The following is a 14,859-nucleotide window of genomic DNA, read 5'->3' on the forward strand; positions in this document are numbered from 1 at the left end:
GTTGTGTTTTAAATATGTATTTATATATGTAATACTTTTTCAGTCCATTTCTTTTTCGATAAAACGTAAAATGCACATTGATTGAAGAAAATTCATTTAAAAAGAAAGAATATAATATCTGTAAGATATTCTGGTTATTACAATTTTTATAAAGAAATACATAACAGTTTGAGAAATAATAACCAATCTCATTACAAGTGTCTAAAAGATAAATTACGGAAAATATATTCAGAGCGATAAATTCTTTAGTAATATAGAGATGACATAAAACAACAGCTGTTTATTCATTAAACGAAGATTAAAATGAAATAAATTAAAATAAAGTGGTTCAAAATGGTTATTTCTCTAACAACTAAATACAACGAGTGTACGCTTTTAGAGAGTGAGAGAGTTTTAGAGAATGGGGCAGTTAAGTAGGGCAAAATGCACATTCGGGAATTAATTGCGTTCGTAACTTGTCCATTGAATTATACCGCGGTAGTTACGCGTGTCAACGTCGCGCGCGCACGCACACACGCACAGACGCAGGAGATTCGATTTCGCGTATTGTTACGCCGAGTTGTCCCATTTGCGTTCAGCAAAATATCGAATTTCGATCGCGCGTGTATCTTCCTTTATTGGCCATCACCGGTTCGCGAGTGACGTTCGTCTCTCTCTTCGCTACGAGTAATCGAGCGTGATTTTGCCCGACGGGGAAAAATATTTGGCATAAGAGATGATGGCTCGACATCGCGTTCCGTAACGCGATATTCGGATATTTGAGAAGTTTACAGTCAATTTTTATTGAACAAAAATATCGGCCAAACCCTTTTTTTTTTACACACGGTCAATCGAGATCTCGGATATTTTTACGAAAGAAAAATGTTTGGGAATATTTCGCGGCAACTCCCCCTGTAAAATATTACCCGCGAGTACGTAGACCGGAATACTCCCGTACGCGAGAAAGGTCGCAGCTTAATACCGCGGGTGTGTCGGTCTGTGCTTTAATTCGTTTAATGGACACGTCCTTGCACGCACGGCTACTCCAGCCGGTCGAACGGGCATGCGAGAAGTTGGCGAGTGCGCGAGCGATGCGGTGTAAAAAATAGTGGAAAATGAATTTTTGTCAAATAAACGTGTCGGAATATTTTGTTATCGCGGATGACGCACGGCACGGATGAAAACAAAAAAAAAAGGAAGGGGGAGAAAGAAAAAACAAAACCCGATCCCGGCGCGCGCGCCATGGAACGCGCGCGACTCTATAAAATATTCGCTCGGGAGCGTTTATTTGGAGATTTCTGCGCGATGCATTTGTGCGGGCGCCGCGCACACGCACCTTGCAATTTTTTCCCGGTTATATATTTTTCCCGCGGCGCTTGTGCGCAACAGTCCTGCAACATTTAACATAATAGCCGAGCGACGTTGACTGACGCGATCGGTCGTTGAGTCACGGCACGAATTGTTTACAGCTGAAATACCGCTCCCTCCGAGATGCGAGTGAATTAACGCCGTTCCCTTTGTAAGGTCAGAAAGGTAAAGCAAGAGCGGAATAATCCGTCGTTACGTGACCGTGCGCGGATTCGCCACGGCGCGGCGCGGCGGGCAAAAGTCACCGCTAACTCGGCTCGAAAGAGAGCTGCGAGATAAAAATCCAGGACTGTCGGGAATGGATGCGGGGGGCAGGGGACGAGGGGGGTCGGAATCGCGCGGAATCTTCTGGTACCGGTCCAGGTCTGGAGGAATGAAATTGTGAAGTTTCAAAGCACCCTCGAAGCTTTAAGCACCGGCGAGGTTCTCCACACTGCGCTTTACGGAGCGGAATTCCCCCACCCCTTCTCCGCTCGTCCTTCTAGGGGCTGTAGTTCTTTCCTCCCGGAAGAGGACGTACGTTTCCTTCCTTTGTTCGGTGCGGATTCCACCTCGGCGGCGGAGGAGGAGGAGGAGGAGGAGGGAAAGGAGGTAAATTGAATAGATCTCGCAAGTCGTACAAGAAGTGCAGACCGGGCAGACGGAGCAAAGCTTGGACACACGTTAAAGATAAGCGAGAGTTGAGAGAAAAAAAAGGGAGGGAGAACGGGTTACATTTCTCAGCGCTGGATACAGTTTTAAAAAACCTTCGTTAAGAGAAACGTCGGGGTCGTTCAGAAATTTCTTCGTTTTCTTGCGCGACGAAGGACTTGGTAATGACGCGGCCGCGCTATTTCTCGCAAGTCTCTCTCGAAAGAGAGCGAGAGAATACCTCGCGTATAGGTACGCGCAGCTATGACGTTTCGCATTTCCTTCGCTCCTTATTTACGTGTCAACAATACAACGTAAAGCTTCCGACGCTTGCGGTGTGTAAATACATGCCTCGCGTAAAGAATAGCTCTCTAGGATGTCGGAAGTAACGTGAACGGCGCATTTCCTCAGTTTTATCATCGCGTGCGAATTCGTCGAGGTTGAGGCGGGAGCGAATCGAGACAGACGAGTGGTTTCTAATGTAATAGTTACGTGCCGCCTGCCTCTCGTTATACCGTGTCCCAAGACGAAAAAAGTAATAAGCTCGCGGATCGTTAGGACGATCCGTGCTCCATGTGTGTTTTTCTTCAATGAGAACCGCTACGGTGTGCGGCACATGAAAATTTTACCACATCGCCTAGAAGAAATAGTCGGTGAGCGGTTGTCGTGCAGTCGGAATTTCTTCACGTCTGCGAGTTTACATCGCAGCGTTCTACGTTTCTTTTCGATGCAAGAGAAGGGGGGGCGGGAGGGAAGGCGGTCATTAAATCTTTATAGAGAAGCATATATCGCGTGCTCTCGTCTGACGGAGTTGCAGATAAGATCGGCGTACGGCTCGGACGTTACTTGCGAGTCTTCCGTTTCTTCTTGACTCCGCCCGCTAGAACGCGGGCAACGAGTAAGTATTCTCACAAAGAGGATTTTCGCTACTGGAAGAGTAACGACAAAGAATTTCAAAGGAAAAAGTTTTCGCTCCTCGCAGCTCGCGGAAAAGGCCCAGCTTTCTGTGTGTAGCTGCAAGTTCGTTGCGCTTCTCTCTCTCTCTCTCTCTCTCTCTCTCTCTCTCTCTCTCTCTCTCTCTCTCTCTTTTTCGCGCGCGCTCGCTCGCTCTCCCCGCTTGAGTGCGTACAAAGGCGTAACATTTCATCATCTCATATTAAGGCGAATTATTTTCTGACATCTGCAATTTCGCATTTCATTGTTTATTCCATTGTTGGCGAGTTTTCGTTTAATAGATTCTGTCGGTGCAGGGCAGGTCTTCACGTACCGTAAGATTTTCCCGAGAATACATTTCGCGAAAGCAATCTTTGTAAACCAAAGAATTTCCGAACCGCTTTGCGCAACGGGAAATAAAAAAATATATTCCGACGTTACTTTTATTTCAGAGTGAAAATATTCGTCAGTATATGCGTTACGAATGATGTAGCACGCGTCAGGTCGCTCGCATAAATATGTATTCACTTTAGTTTTAATCTCGAAAAAATATTCCGTGTAACAACGTTTACATACTCGGAAAAATGGAGACCGCATCGACAGTATTTTCCCGAATAATTTTTAAACACAATACGTCATGTTATTTTGTACAGAAGAGATATTTTATTCTGGAGAATTAAAGAAAAGCTGATGCGTCGATTTTGAAAATAAAAAATTGTATATAAACTATATATAACTTAAATTTGTAAATTCATTTTTTTTAATATCCGTTTGTAGTGGAATCAATAACAGAGTAAACGGTGATTTGCAAATCCTATTAATGAAAATTTATAACATATAAATTAAATGCAATGAATATTATTTCTATATTTTTTCAAATAAATAACTAATATTAAAAAAATAAACAGAATATTTCAGATAATTTCATTACTAGTATGTATACGTTCCTTTTCACATCAGAAATTTAAATATTTTTAATATACTTTTAACATTGAAGAGAATAAAAACCCATTGATAATTATCGTTACAAAAACCTCATATGAAAATATATCTGGATATTAGTGAAATATTGAAAATAAAATGTTGCACATTTAAAATGTAAATGGTTGAAAAGATCAGTTGTTGGTTATTTAAGTGATTACGAAATTATTAACGTTACGAAAAATCTGATATTTAAAAAATAGTATATGACTGTTATAAAATATTTTGTAATATTACATACGCGATGAAAAATTAGAACAAAACCGTACCTACCAGATAATTTTGCTACTACGAAATAATTATACATACAGATATTATATTCTATTATTTGTAGATATATCACAATAATTTCGATAAGCGTGTTGTTAGTGTACATTTTGTTTTGTGAACTTGTTACCGTTCTTATTAATCTAAAATAATAATCGATTACGTTTGACTGAAAGAGCATATAATAGTAAAGCAATTTCTATAAATTGTTTTATAATACTTAGAAATATTGTTTATTGTTCATTCAGTTAGTTTTTGACATAAGTAATCTCTTTTCGCGAATTGATTTTTCAACCGCATCAAATAAAACTCAAGGCTAATAAATATGAAATTAATTCTCAAGAGTAAAAAGTTGGTTTTAAATATAGAAGATGCGACATTAGAATCCGTGCTTGTGGAAATTTGATTACTAAAACAAGTTTAACAAGGCGAACTCGATATGAGATTCGTGAGTGTAAAAGTCTGTCTGTTTGAGATGCTAAAGGGAGTCAATTCACTTTGGATTATTTTCCGGACGCCTTGTGCCTGCGTGCGCGACCAACCAACCGACCGTATCGCGCAAGTGGGCAAGATTCAATAAGACCAGGTGGATATTGCTGACCCGAACTTACGTTGTCGAGCGTTTCTGAGCGGAATTCGAAATTCGCCCTCACCGGGCTTCTCTCGTCGCTTCTTTTTCCCCTATCGTGCTATTTCTCACGAGGCGTGCTTCGTTTTTTTCTCTCGGCCGCGCACGCTGTCCGTGAAAAGTGAGAGACAGCTTCGACAGTCGAAGAAACGGCGCAGTAATGCACGACATTTTATTCGTCGCGAATAGAAAGAGCCGGATATTAGCGACGTTACACTGTAAAATGTACAACTGCATTGCTTCGCCGAAATAATTTGCCAAGCTGAATCGAGTCGAAAATATTCGTCTCTTGCCTGTGTGCTCGTTGTTAATATTCACAATTATTACTGCATTAATATCTACTTACGTTTATCTATTCTTTTCTTTGTCCGTCTGCTCATTCTGTAATTACAGTTGGCATTTTAGTTTGTAAAGTTATAGTAAAGGGAAATTCATTACTTTCCACAAAAAGCAAATAAGTTTTCGGATTATACTCTGGTAACTCTGGTATTTCACTGTACAAGTAAAAGAGCGTTTTGCGTTGAGTCGACCGCTGCATTCTGGCGTGAAATCACGGAAGTGTATAAAAGGCCAGCGGCTGTCCGGCGTATCGTTGCTTTTACCGTTGCTTTTTGTTACCGATTACATCGAATCCTACGGCACGTGAAATTCTCCGCGAACGCATCCTACGAAAAAGCTGCGGCGCTTTATCCACTGTCGCGATTTCGAGGGAAAAGCCCGGGAGGGAGAGAGGAGAGAGAGTGTTATAAATACAGCTCTACAATAAAATCACCGACGTTCATGACTTTAACAGGGTTGATTCGCGGTCGTTGTCGATGTCTATGCGGCATGCAAACGGAATGACGAGTCGGAAAACCAAGTGCCGACGTTACGAGCAATTAAATAAATGAAAAATAGACGCGGCCTTTCGTCGTGAATCCGCTGTTCCTCGATCGTTCGCCGTCTGCTGCGAATCGGAAGTTTCGTTAATAAGCAACGATTTTCTGCTTTCGCAGATAATTCAGTCGGATTCGCCCGCGCGATCTCGTTGGGGAATCTCGACGATGAAATTTTTGTCGTTCTCTGTGTGCGTCGAGAAATTACGATCTCTTCCCTTTGTGAGAATGGCGTTCTTACTTTTTTTTTTAATTTTCTTCTTCATCTTGAAATCTCCATCGCGAGTCTTCCATTCATTCTCACCGTATCTCGCGGACATTTTAATTACGGTTTTGAAAAATATACGGCTAAAAATAATAGCTGCGTTTATAATATTTTGCTGGATTAATAAACTCAACGTAAATGAAAGAAAAAAAGAGATTGCGACATGTTTTTCATGAAAAATGAGATAATATTATTTTCCCCGCTAATTTATAAAAAAAGCATTTAATGAATAATATTAAAATTTAAGCAGATATTTACGCTGTGCAACTAAAAATTGATGGCTGCAAATATGTGTGTGTAAATATTATTTGCATGTAATTAAGCTAGTAATTTGGTATATTAGAAGAAAGCATGTCTCTCTCTAATTCTCTTCAATTATGCACGGAAAAAAATGTTGTTGAATTAAAAAAATTAAGTTGCTTGAATTAAACGTTAACGTCAAAGGCTGCCGCAGACATAAATAATTCGCTCAATTGTACTTGCTATGAACTTTAATTTTAAGCATTGAACTAAATATCCAGATTATTAAGACAACTATCCGATGTTTTATTAATATTGATGTAGTTTTAACGATATTATTTCCACTAATAAGAATTGTTCAATGTCGCCAGCGATAATTAACAACGTCAGTGTTTTCTTGACAATACCTGGCATTTTTAATAATATAGAAAATTTATTGCGAAAAATATTACCTCAGCCAGGGTTTGAACCTGGACTTGCCTACACTTTAGGCGGGCGTCTCACCAATTCGACCACCGAGGTGATATGATAATATTTGTCGCAATAACAGTATAAAGATGTTGTCTACGCGTCTATTTCGACTTTCTTGAACTGCGCGCTGATAAGGGTTGTCGGCCGTACGCAGAACTGTCGAATACGCGATTTTTAAGTAAAAGTCGAAATAGACGCGTAGACAACATCTTTGTACTACTGTTATCGCGACCCCTAAAGTGTAGGGAGGTCCAGGTCCAAACCCTGGCCGAGGTAATATTTTTCGCAATAAATTTTCTGTATATTATTAAAAATGCCAGGTATGGTCAAGAAAACACTGACGTTGATTTTATTTCTTTCTTTCAATTACACTGATTTTGTTGAAACAACATCTTTTTTTCCCGTGTGCAAATATTATATAATTGAAGTATCTCTCTTTCCTCCATCTCACTCTTACCTTTCTTTCAACAAAAATGAAGCATTGCGATACGCAATACGGCACTACTACTCTTAGTTTTCATGAACAAAAGAGGACAAAGGTTCAAAATTGATACTCGATTCTTTAGAAATAAAGAATTGAAAGATACTACGAGAGAAAGTGAAATATCGTAGACGCAGCATAGAAACTAAAAACAACGACAGAATGAAATTACACACAGAGTGCAGTTATTTCGAATCCGGCGAAATTACAGTTATCCTGTTCTCGGTAAAGCAGTCCATTTTCCCTTGTGAGAGGATCTCACCTTAGACACTTCGGAATTGAATATTTGTCAGGGGCTAATGAACCGGGAGTGCAGTCATTGGTAATTTACGCGCGGCGTACGGTGCAGGCGCAATCGTAAGAGGCGGATGTGCAACGCGATACGTATATACGTATATACTATTCTGCGGCAGTTCTCTGATGACGGCGGCGGCTGCCGCACGCTTTCTCGCGCGGCAAACAGACCCTATCTATTCATCGGGGTCGGCTCCATTGTCGGGGATTCTGGGCCGCAGGAAATTCTCGCGCGCGGCGAACGGTGGGGTGCGGTGGGGTGCGGTGGGGTGCGGCGGCTGGTCCGCTCTCTCTTGCCAGGCTAAATTGCACGTAGGCGTGTAAACGTTCCTTGTACCCTGCGCCGTATGCCGCAGTATCGTCGATCGACGCACCACCGCCGTGCGTACGCCATTGAATTTTGTCATCGTGCCGATGTGTCACGTGCGTGTGCGCGCGCGGTTGCGGTGAAATATAATAAAATAATATTTTCACGCGCGCTCTCTTCTCGGCGTCGCGCAAATATCGTCGCTACGTGCACACATATCGCACCGGATAAACGGGATTAATTCTCTATGTGCACGAGTTCCCTTGAGCCACGACTATACTTGAAACAATCAGCCGCGTGAATAGAGAATAAGTAGTGGAAATATAAAATATGAGTGTTTCGATGTAAGAAAAGATTAAGAGGGAGAGAAGGCTTTCTCGTTGAGAGATAACGTTCGTTTGTGTATCGCGACAGTAGATGTATTAGACCCTAAGCGCAGTGTCTGAAAAGCATATCCCCTAATACACGAAATTGCTACCATTGTTGTATATCCGAGAGCTTCGACAGAAATTATATGCTCGGCAGACTCGCAGGGCAGTTTGTAACTAGTTTGTATCGTGAGAATGCACAAATCCCTCTTGCCCCTCCATCTCAGTAACAACATGAGTGCTCTCCTAGATTGTGTCGCGTCGTGTCGCGTTGACAAGGCGATGTCTTGTAATATACTCATTGGGAATATCTTATACAGTATACGAACAATAGTTGCTCCCGGTATTGTTTCCTACGATTTATAATCGATACGATCGATTGACTCTCGTAAATTTCATCAATTATGTCAATCTCGCATAATTACGCAAAATGTTGACAAATATGCCTCTCTCGGCTCAATAAATGCATTTGTAAACACATTGCACAGTTTGCGCGCGAATGATGAATTCGTAGAGGAACTTCTTGCTTCCCCTCTGTGGCACGTGAAGATCGTTACACTTTGCACGAAAGTTATTACACTTGGTTGATACTTGGTACGTTTACTCTTGCGCGAATCACAGCACGCATCGAGTTCTCTCTGTTGTACATTGCTTTCAATCATACGTTTCCATACGGGACGCATTTTCCCCTCCTCTCTTGCGCTTGGTATCCGTGGAAACAATGTACCCAAGATACCTTGAAGATCGGTCTCACGATCCGTCTGTGCATCCTCCGATGGTCTTCGCGCTCAGGTAACCGTGCATATCCTCGCCCGCTGCTGCAGCCGTCCCTCGCAACTCGCGCGAGTCACGTGCAAGTAGTATAGCAATAGCGCGCGCGCTACGCTCGGTCTGTCCGCCCGCGTCCTTTTCCACTTCGGTCCGGCTTGTTTATTCAGCACGCCCAGACGGGTCGCGCATAGAATTGCGCGTCACAGTCGCTGCCTTTACTTTCCAGTTTGATGCATTCTCTTTGCAAAACAACCAAGCTACGAACGGCAACTGTTTTCTACGGTGCTTGAGACCTGTCTGCAGAACGGACCCTTCGTCTTTTTCACGACGAAGGACACGCGGTATAAAAGTTGAAAATATGTTTTTCGAAAAGATGAGTAATATCAGTTGCAACAATATTTTCTTATTTCTAAATTGGTATTTAAAAATGTTTTATATTAAAAACGTTTCTTATTGATCAATTTTTTGCCAAGTTACAAAGCACCCCGGAAAATTTGAATATCAGATATCAGGACGTTTGTAGACAAAAGAATGCAATATTTAAAAAGTCAAAACACAAACTTGTGATATTCAGATATATGCAATAAATTGTTTTCCTATACTTTCCCGGACTAGACGAAAAGTATTCCAAAATTTTTATTTCCGACGCTTACACCTTGCGTTGAGCTTTTTTCAAGAGTAAGGCTAACGATAAATGCCTTAGAATTTATCACTGAAAGAATGCAAGTTCTAGAAATAGCGGGCAGTATTAAAAGTTTCGGTGCACTTGCCAGCCGGAAACTGGGGCTGAATCGGTTCATGGAACGTTGCTTAAGCGATTCCATCGATCCTCTTAATTAATTCCGCAAGAACAGTGAGTCGTATATCCGTGACATAAGTCCCTCGACCTTCTGGCGCACTACTGTTCAGCTCCCTCTCTCTTTCTCTCTGTCTCGCGTGCACAATAGCACGAAAGACAAGGCAGCAACGGAGACTATCGCTCTTCTCTCACAGCATCCGCGCGAAACTCGCCGACACAACGAAGAAGAGCTTACCTTCCTGCCGTAATTGCTTCCATCTCGTCATTCTGCTTCGTGCCCCGTTGGTCTGGCTCTCCTAATTGTCTCTGTTTTTCCTCTCTGCACCTTCGAGAGAGCGAGAGAATATTAAATGCGCTCGGCGCGAGGTGTCCGTCGTTCTCGTCCTGTGCGCCTTGTCGAGATCCGTCGAATTATTTTCGGTCGTCCTTATCATTAACGCGCGCGGCCGACATCATAATCTCTTTTAACTACTGGGTATTTTATTAATTTCAAGTGTTGGAAATTGCTCGTTGTAGAATACCTCTTGTATCTCTCCTGTTACCTGCAATTCTTCTTTTTCTCTATCCCTGCTCTTATTTCATAAATCAAATCATTCAAATCTGTCAAACGACACGATAGTGTCTCGTGCCAAGACGCATGCGAGTATCTTTATCTAAAGCTTGAATTGAGCGAAGCCACAATAGTTAATCTAAAGAACGATTAAGCGGATGAAATTTTTGATAGGCTAAATGGATTACTCGGGAACCTATTGTGTAATAAGATATTATTATTATTCTCTATATTACATATTGAGAGATTTTTTATGTGTTAAAATCGGGTAATTTGAATTTATTTGTGTTCCAGTAATATGGAACAAGAGTTAATTATAGAATTTATGTTGGAATCCGTTGATACAAATGTCGGCCACAAATACGATTATATAACACAATCAGTAAAATATATGCAAATGTGAATCCGTATCGATAGAATATTTGCGTGTAATTATGAAAACGAGTTTGCGGCGCGTTACGACGAAATTATGAGGGCGTTTTTGCATTAAATTATTCTTACAGTCAAAAGCGATCCTATTTTCATCTTGAGTTTCCTCTCTACGTCTGAGTTGTGCTTATAAATATATTCTTATTGTTGAACCGTCTTACTCCGTCGGTTCTTTGATTTACGAGAAATGTTACAAGCAATACGGTTTTTATCAACCGCACAATTTTCTTATTAAATTAGCATAACGTTCTTCATTCTTGTAGAATAAATTGACCAATATCTTCTCCCTCTTTTTGTTTGTTTCTTTTTCTCTTCTTTTGATTTTCAGCGTTTAATTTTTTTCTGGAACACTTACGCGTATATTTGCGGAATTAAAACTCTGGTCTTTTTCGATTTTCTACCCTCTCGGCGCTTCTTTACCCTGGAGATATAATATCGAAAACTATCCAAACGCGATAACATGTGTGGCTTTCGCAACTCGCTATTAAAAGTTACATAGTACGTTTGAAAAACATGTTTTGCTATAAAAAAGGAAAGAACGTATCTGAATATAAATACGCAGATTTAAACACTTAAAATATTGCGTATCACAATAGAAAGTTTTCTGTGCTTGTTGCATTGAGAGCGACAGCGACATTCCTGGAAAAGCATAAAGGACAACTGAAATGTTTTCATTACGGTACATGGTATTCAAGTTGTTAGTTAAAATATGTCGAGATATAAATTGATACAATTTTCTTTAAAAGGATTATACATGTATCTACGAAAGGTGAATTCCTGTTTTCGCTTTAACGCCCCGCAGATCTCGAAAGAAGGAGAAAGAGAAAAAGTAAAGATAGAGGTAGACGCTTCAATATTGGCGGCCAGACAGGCGTATAGATATTAATCCGCCCTTTCCTTCCTTTCCTCAACGAGGGCGAGGCTCGATTGTGGTAACAGATTGTGGTAAACTTTATCAGCCTAGGGTTACTCGAAAGTGCGCTCGCGGTGTCGGTACGCGAGACTGCAATAACATTTACCACAAACTTTTACTACAGCTCAAATGTTCCTGCCCTACTATCCCGCGCCACCCCCTCGGCCAGGGTATTCACCGACGAGCGGCAGCACTACGTTCTAACAATTGCCGCTACAGCTACAATGGCACGCTTTACTGCCGCGCGGCGGTGTAACTTGATACAATAATGCGCGTTCCGCGTCGTTTACCTAGAAAGAGTTGACTTACGTGGCGAGGAGGGCCACGGCTTCTGGCACCCCCAGATCGATATAGACGTGTCTTCTCAAAAACCGATTGCCATCCATTTCGAACGTGTATTTCGCCAAATAGTGGCACATATAATTTCATTAATCAGATTAATTTGGAATAAAATTACTCCAGTTAGATTACCGAATCTATTAAAATCTCTTACATATTTTTCTTAAAAACAAACAAAGGAAAAATATTTATTGTATCGGTCTTTTAAAAGCTTGACACTGTATAATTGTTTTATAGTATCTGCACTCATGTGCATCTCTCTCGAGAAAAATATTAGTTTTGATTTTATTTTACGAAACAGCATACAAGTGTTTCATCGTACATAATTATTTCAACACAAAGAATGAGATTTGCTATTCAACAAAATATTTTTCTGCATATTCTGTATCACAATCTCAAAATAATAAAATATAACTTGTTCGCGAATTTTCTAATAAATACAAACGCACATTGTGTACTACATATACATATAATGATAGAAATGGCACATTTTTATAACAACATTCTTTGTCTAAAAAATATTTTAAAACACATCATTTTAATTGTAATGTTTTCAGTAAATTAAAAACGAGTCTGTTTTTTTACATAAAAAATATTAAATCCAATATCCGCTCTACTTGTCATGAGAAAGAGGGGAAATTAGGAGCTGAAGAAACGCTTTTTTTTTCAGGTGCAGATAGTTGTCGTAGATAAAATTGTTTATTCTGAGAGTGTTCAGGGTCTATATGGAAACAACTTTCTAGTTTGATTTGCATTGTATCGCTCGTATCAATCATCTTCCTAAAAACGCCAGATTATTAACTTGTACTTATACAGCAAAAAGAGGTTTTATGGACTATAGGTATAGGTGCACTTACATCTCGTTGCTACATTATACTTTTAGTTTACTAGCTTAATGCCTTTCCACACAAAAAGCTTCTCCCTACGTTATTCGCTAACGTATGATTTTCTACTCGTTCACAAGAGGGTTATTTGTAAATAACGTCTCTCACGCGATTTAACAGCTTTTCTCACGCAAACCGCACAGAATTTATGGAAAATAACGTAAAGAGAAATAAAGAAATGAAAATTTCGCTAATTATATAAGTCGAGATTTTAACAGATTGACAAGATTTCTTTTGGCTGATGAAACTTAATAAATCTCATAATTAATAATTTTACATGAAGCAAGCGGAAAAGACTTTACTTCCTTTCTAAAAATTGTTTTCGATAGACGAAAGAGATGTTCAATTTTCGTTGAGAGTCTAAAATTCCCTGATTTCATCGAACGTGTCGCTCACAAGTGAGGAGTGGAGCAAGTTTAAAAAAAGCGGCAGAAAATTTCATTATGGCAATCTGTCGACCTGCAGTAGGTAGAGCTGTATAGAATCATCGTGCACGGAAACATTCCGCCGGCGGGCTGCCATCAGCAGGGCTATATGAAACCCTGACGTGGCTGGCAGGGGCTGTAATTGTCGCCCTTTGTCCGTCATACGAGCTTGCGGAACCGCTCGGCGGTGAACCGCAAGCTTTACCGACCCTGCTAGAACCACTGAGCCGTACAAGCATTATCGCATCAGGTGCTTAATCCTTGGTTTATCACCTGCGATGCCGACCCGTGCGCGAACAGTCTTTGCTTCCTTGTTGTCGCGAGTTTACTGCTGACGCATCGTATAACTGTGAATTGAATGAAACTGCATGGAGATGTTCGCTCGCAGATAACGGAGCACAGTGATTCAGTTTTATATCCTTAATGCCACTTATCTTTTCCTTTTATCGTTTTCTCCATGTCGTACAAAGAGACGTGTCACGAAACTACTTTTCGCTCCTCTCCTAGTTGCATGTAGTGAGTCTAGCATTTTTTCCTCTAAAGTATGACTAGGCGGTATATCTTTTTATTGCCTCGTAATATTTTATCTATCTAACTAATGTAAGCTTGAAGGAAAAATTTCATGAAAATTTATTTATAATTGCGCGCAGTCTATGGTGCACAAGTCATAAAGTCAGTGTCTCTTTATTGGTATCTACTCGGTATAACTAGACGATAATGGATCGTATAAATACCGAAGTTACATATAATAAATTCTAACTACCTCTCGTAGTATTTCCCACAGGTAACGCTTATTATTTTAGTCGGCGGCAAGATGCGGAAAATAGGGGTGAGTATCGATAAACTCGGTGCGCGCTCCGCGGAATATATCCGGAAATAACATAAATATTGCAGTAAAAGGCGTGGCCCAAATATTGCGAGCATTATGAAAAGCCATAAACCACTACCCTAAGGGCAGCCGTTGCACGGATCGATATCGGTGCCGCGACTTGCAGCGACTGCGGATCGTCGCGAGCGCTCGTGCGGTGCACGTTGCGAATATACCCAGCGGCATGCATCGTTACGCGAGAAAACGGTGGCTGTAAGAGATGCAACGATCGATCGCTCAGATTGTTCATAAACGGACGTCACTTGTTCTTTGTCGCGTTCATGGACGCACGATGAAATTGAATTTATTACGCGATTACGGTTGGAAATGACGATGTTGGAACACCTTCAATGGCTGTCGAGTTAAAACGATCGACCGCTGTTGCGAGGTCGCGAGAACAAGTGTCACTGTTAGGCTTAATCTGGCTCTTATGTTATATTGTCTCGTGTCATTGTCGATTTTAGCGCGTCAAAAATTGCGAATAATAAACGGCTGGATATTCGAGTTTTGTATCGTTATTAACGGACGAGAGAGAGAGAGAAAATGAAATATGGATGCATTCGGTATAAATATCCGGAAACGCTGAATGAGTCACGAGTTTCTTCGCACATTCGCCGAATGTGAAATCAGTCGATATTTCGAAATCAATTCGGCGGAAAATGATCGCGTCGCGTTGTTTTTTTTACATTGAAACGAATCTCGTGGTGAAATTTTATTTACGATCCACGAAATTTTTCCATTTAGTAAAATGTCAAACGGTTCTTTTTGTAAAAAGTTGACCGGTCCAAAAGACA

The 14,859-nt window shown here is 40.7% G+C and overlaps 1 protein-coding gene across 5 annotated transcripts in view; it reads right to left on the minus strand.

The window, feature by feature from the left end:
• Positions 1-14,859, minus strand: part of LOC105566294 (protein vein) — a 462,793-nt gene that overhangs the window by 79,041 nt on the left and 368,893 nt on the right. The gene's annotated exons all lie outside the window — the stretch shown is intronic.

This window comes from Vollenhovia emeryi, unplaced genomic scaffold (assembly GCF_000949405.1).
Source record: "Vollenhovia emeryi isolate VEMERY1.0 unplaced genomic scaffold, V.emery_V1.0 DF939145.1, whole genome shotgun sequence".
NCBI classification, from domain to species: domain Eukaryota; kingdom Metazoa; phylum Arthropoda; class Insecta; order Hymenoptera; family Formicidae; genus Vollenhovia; species Vollenhovia emeryi.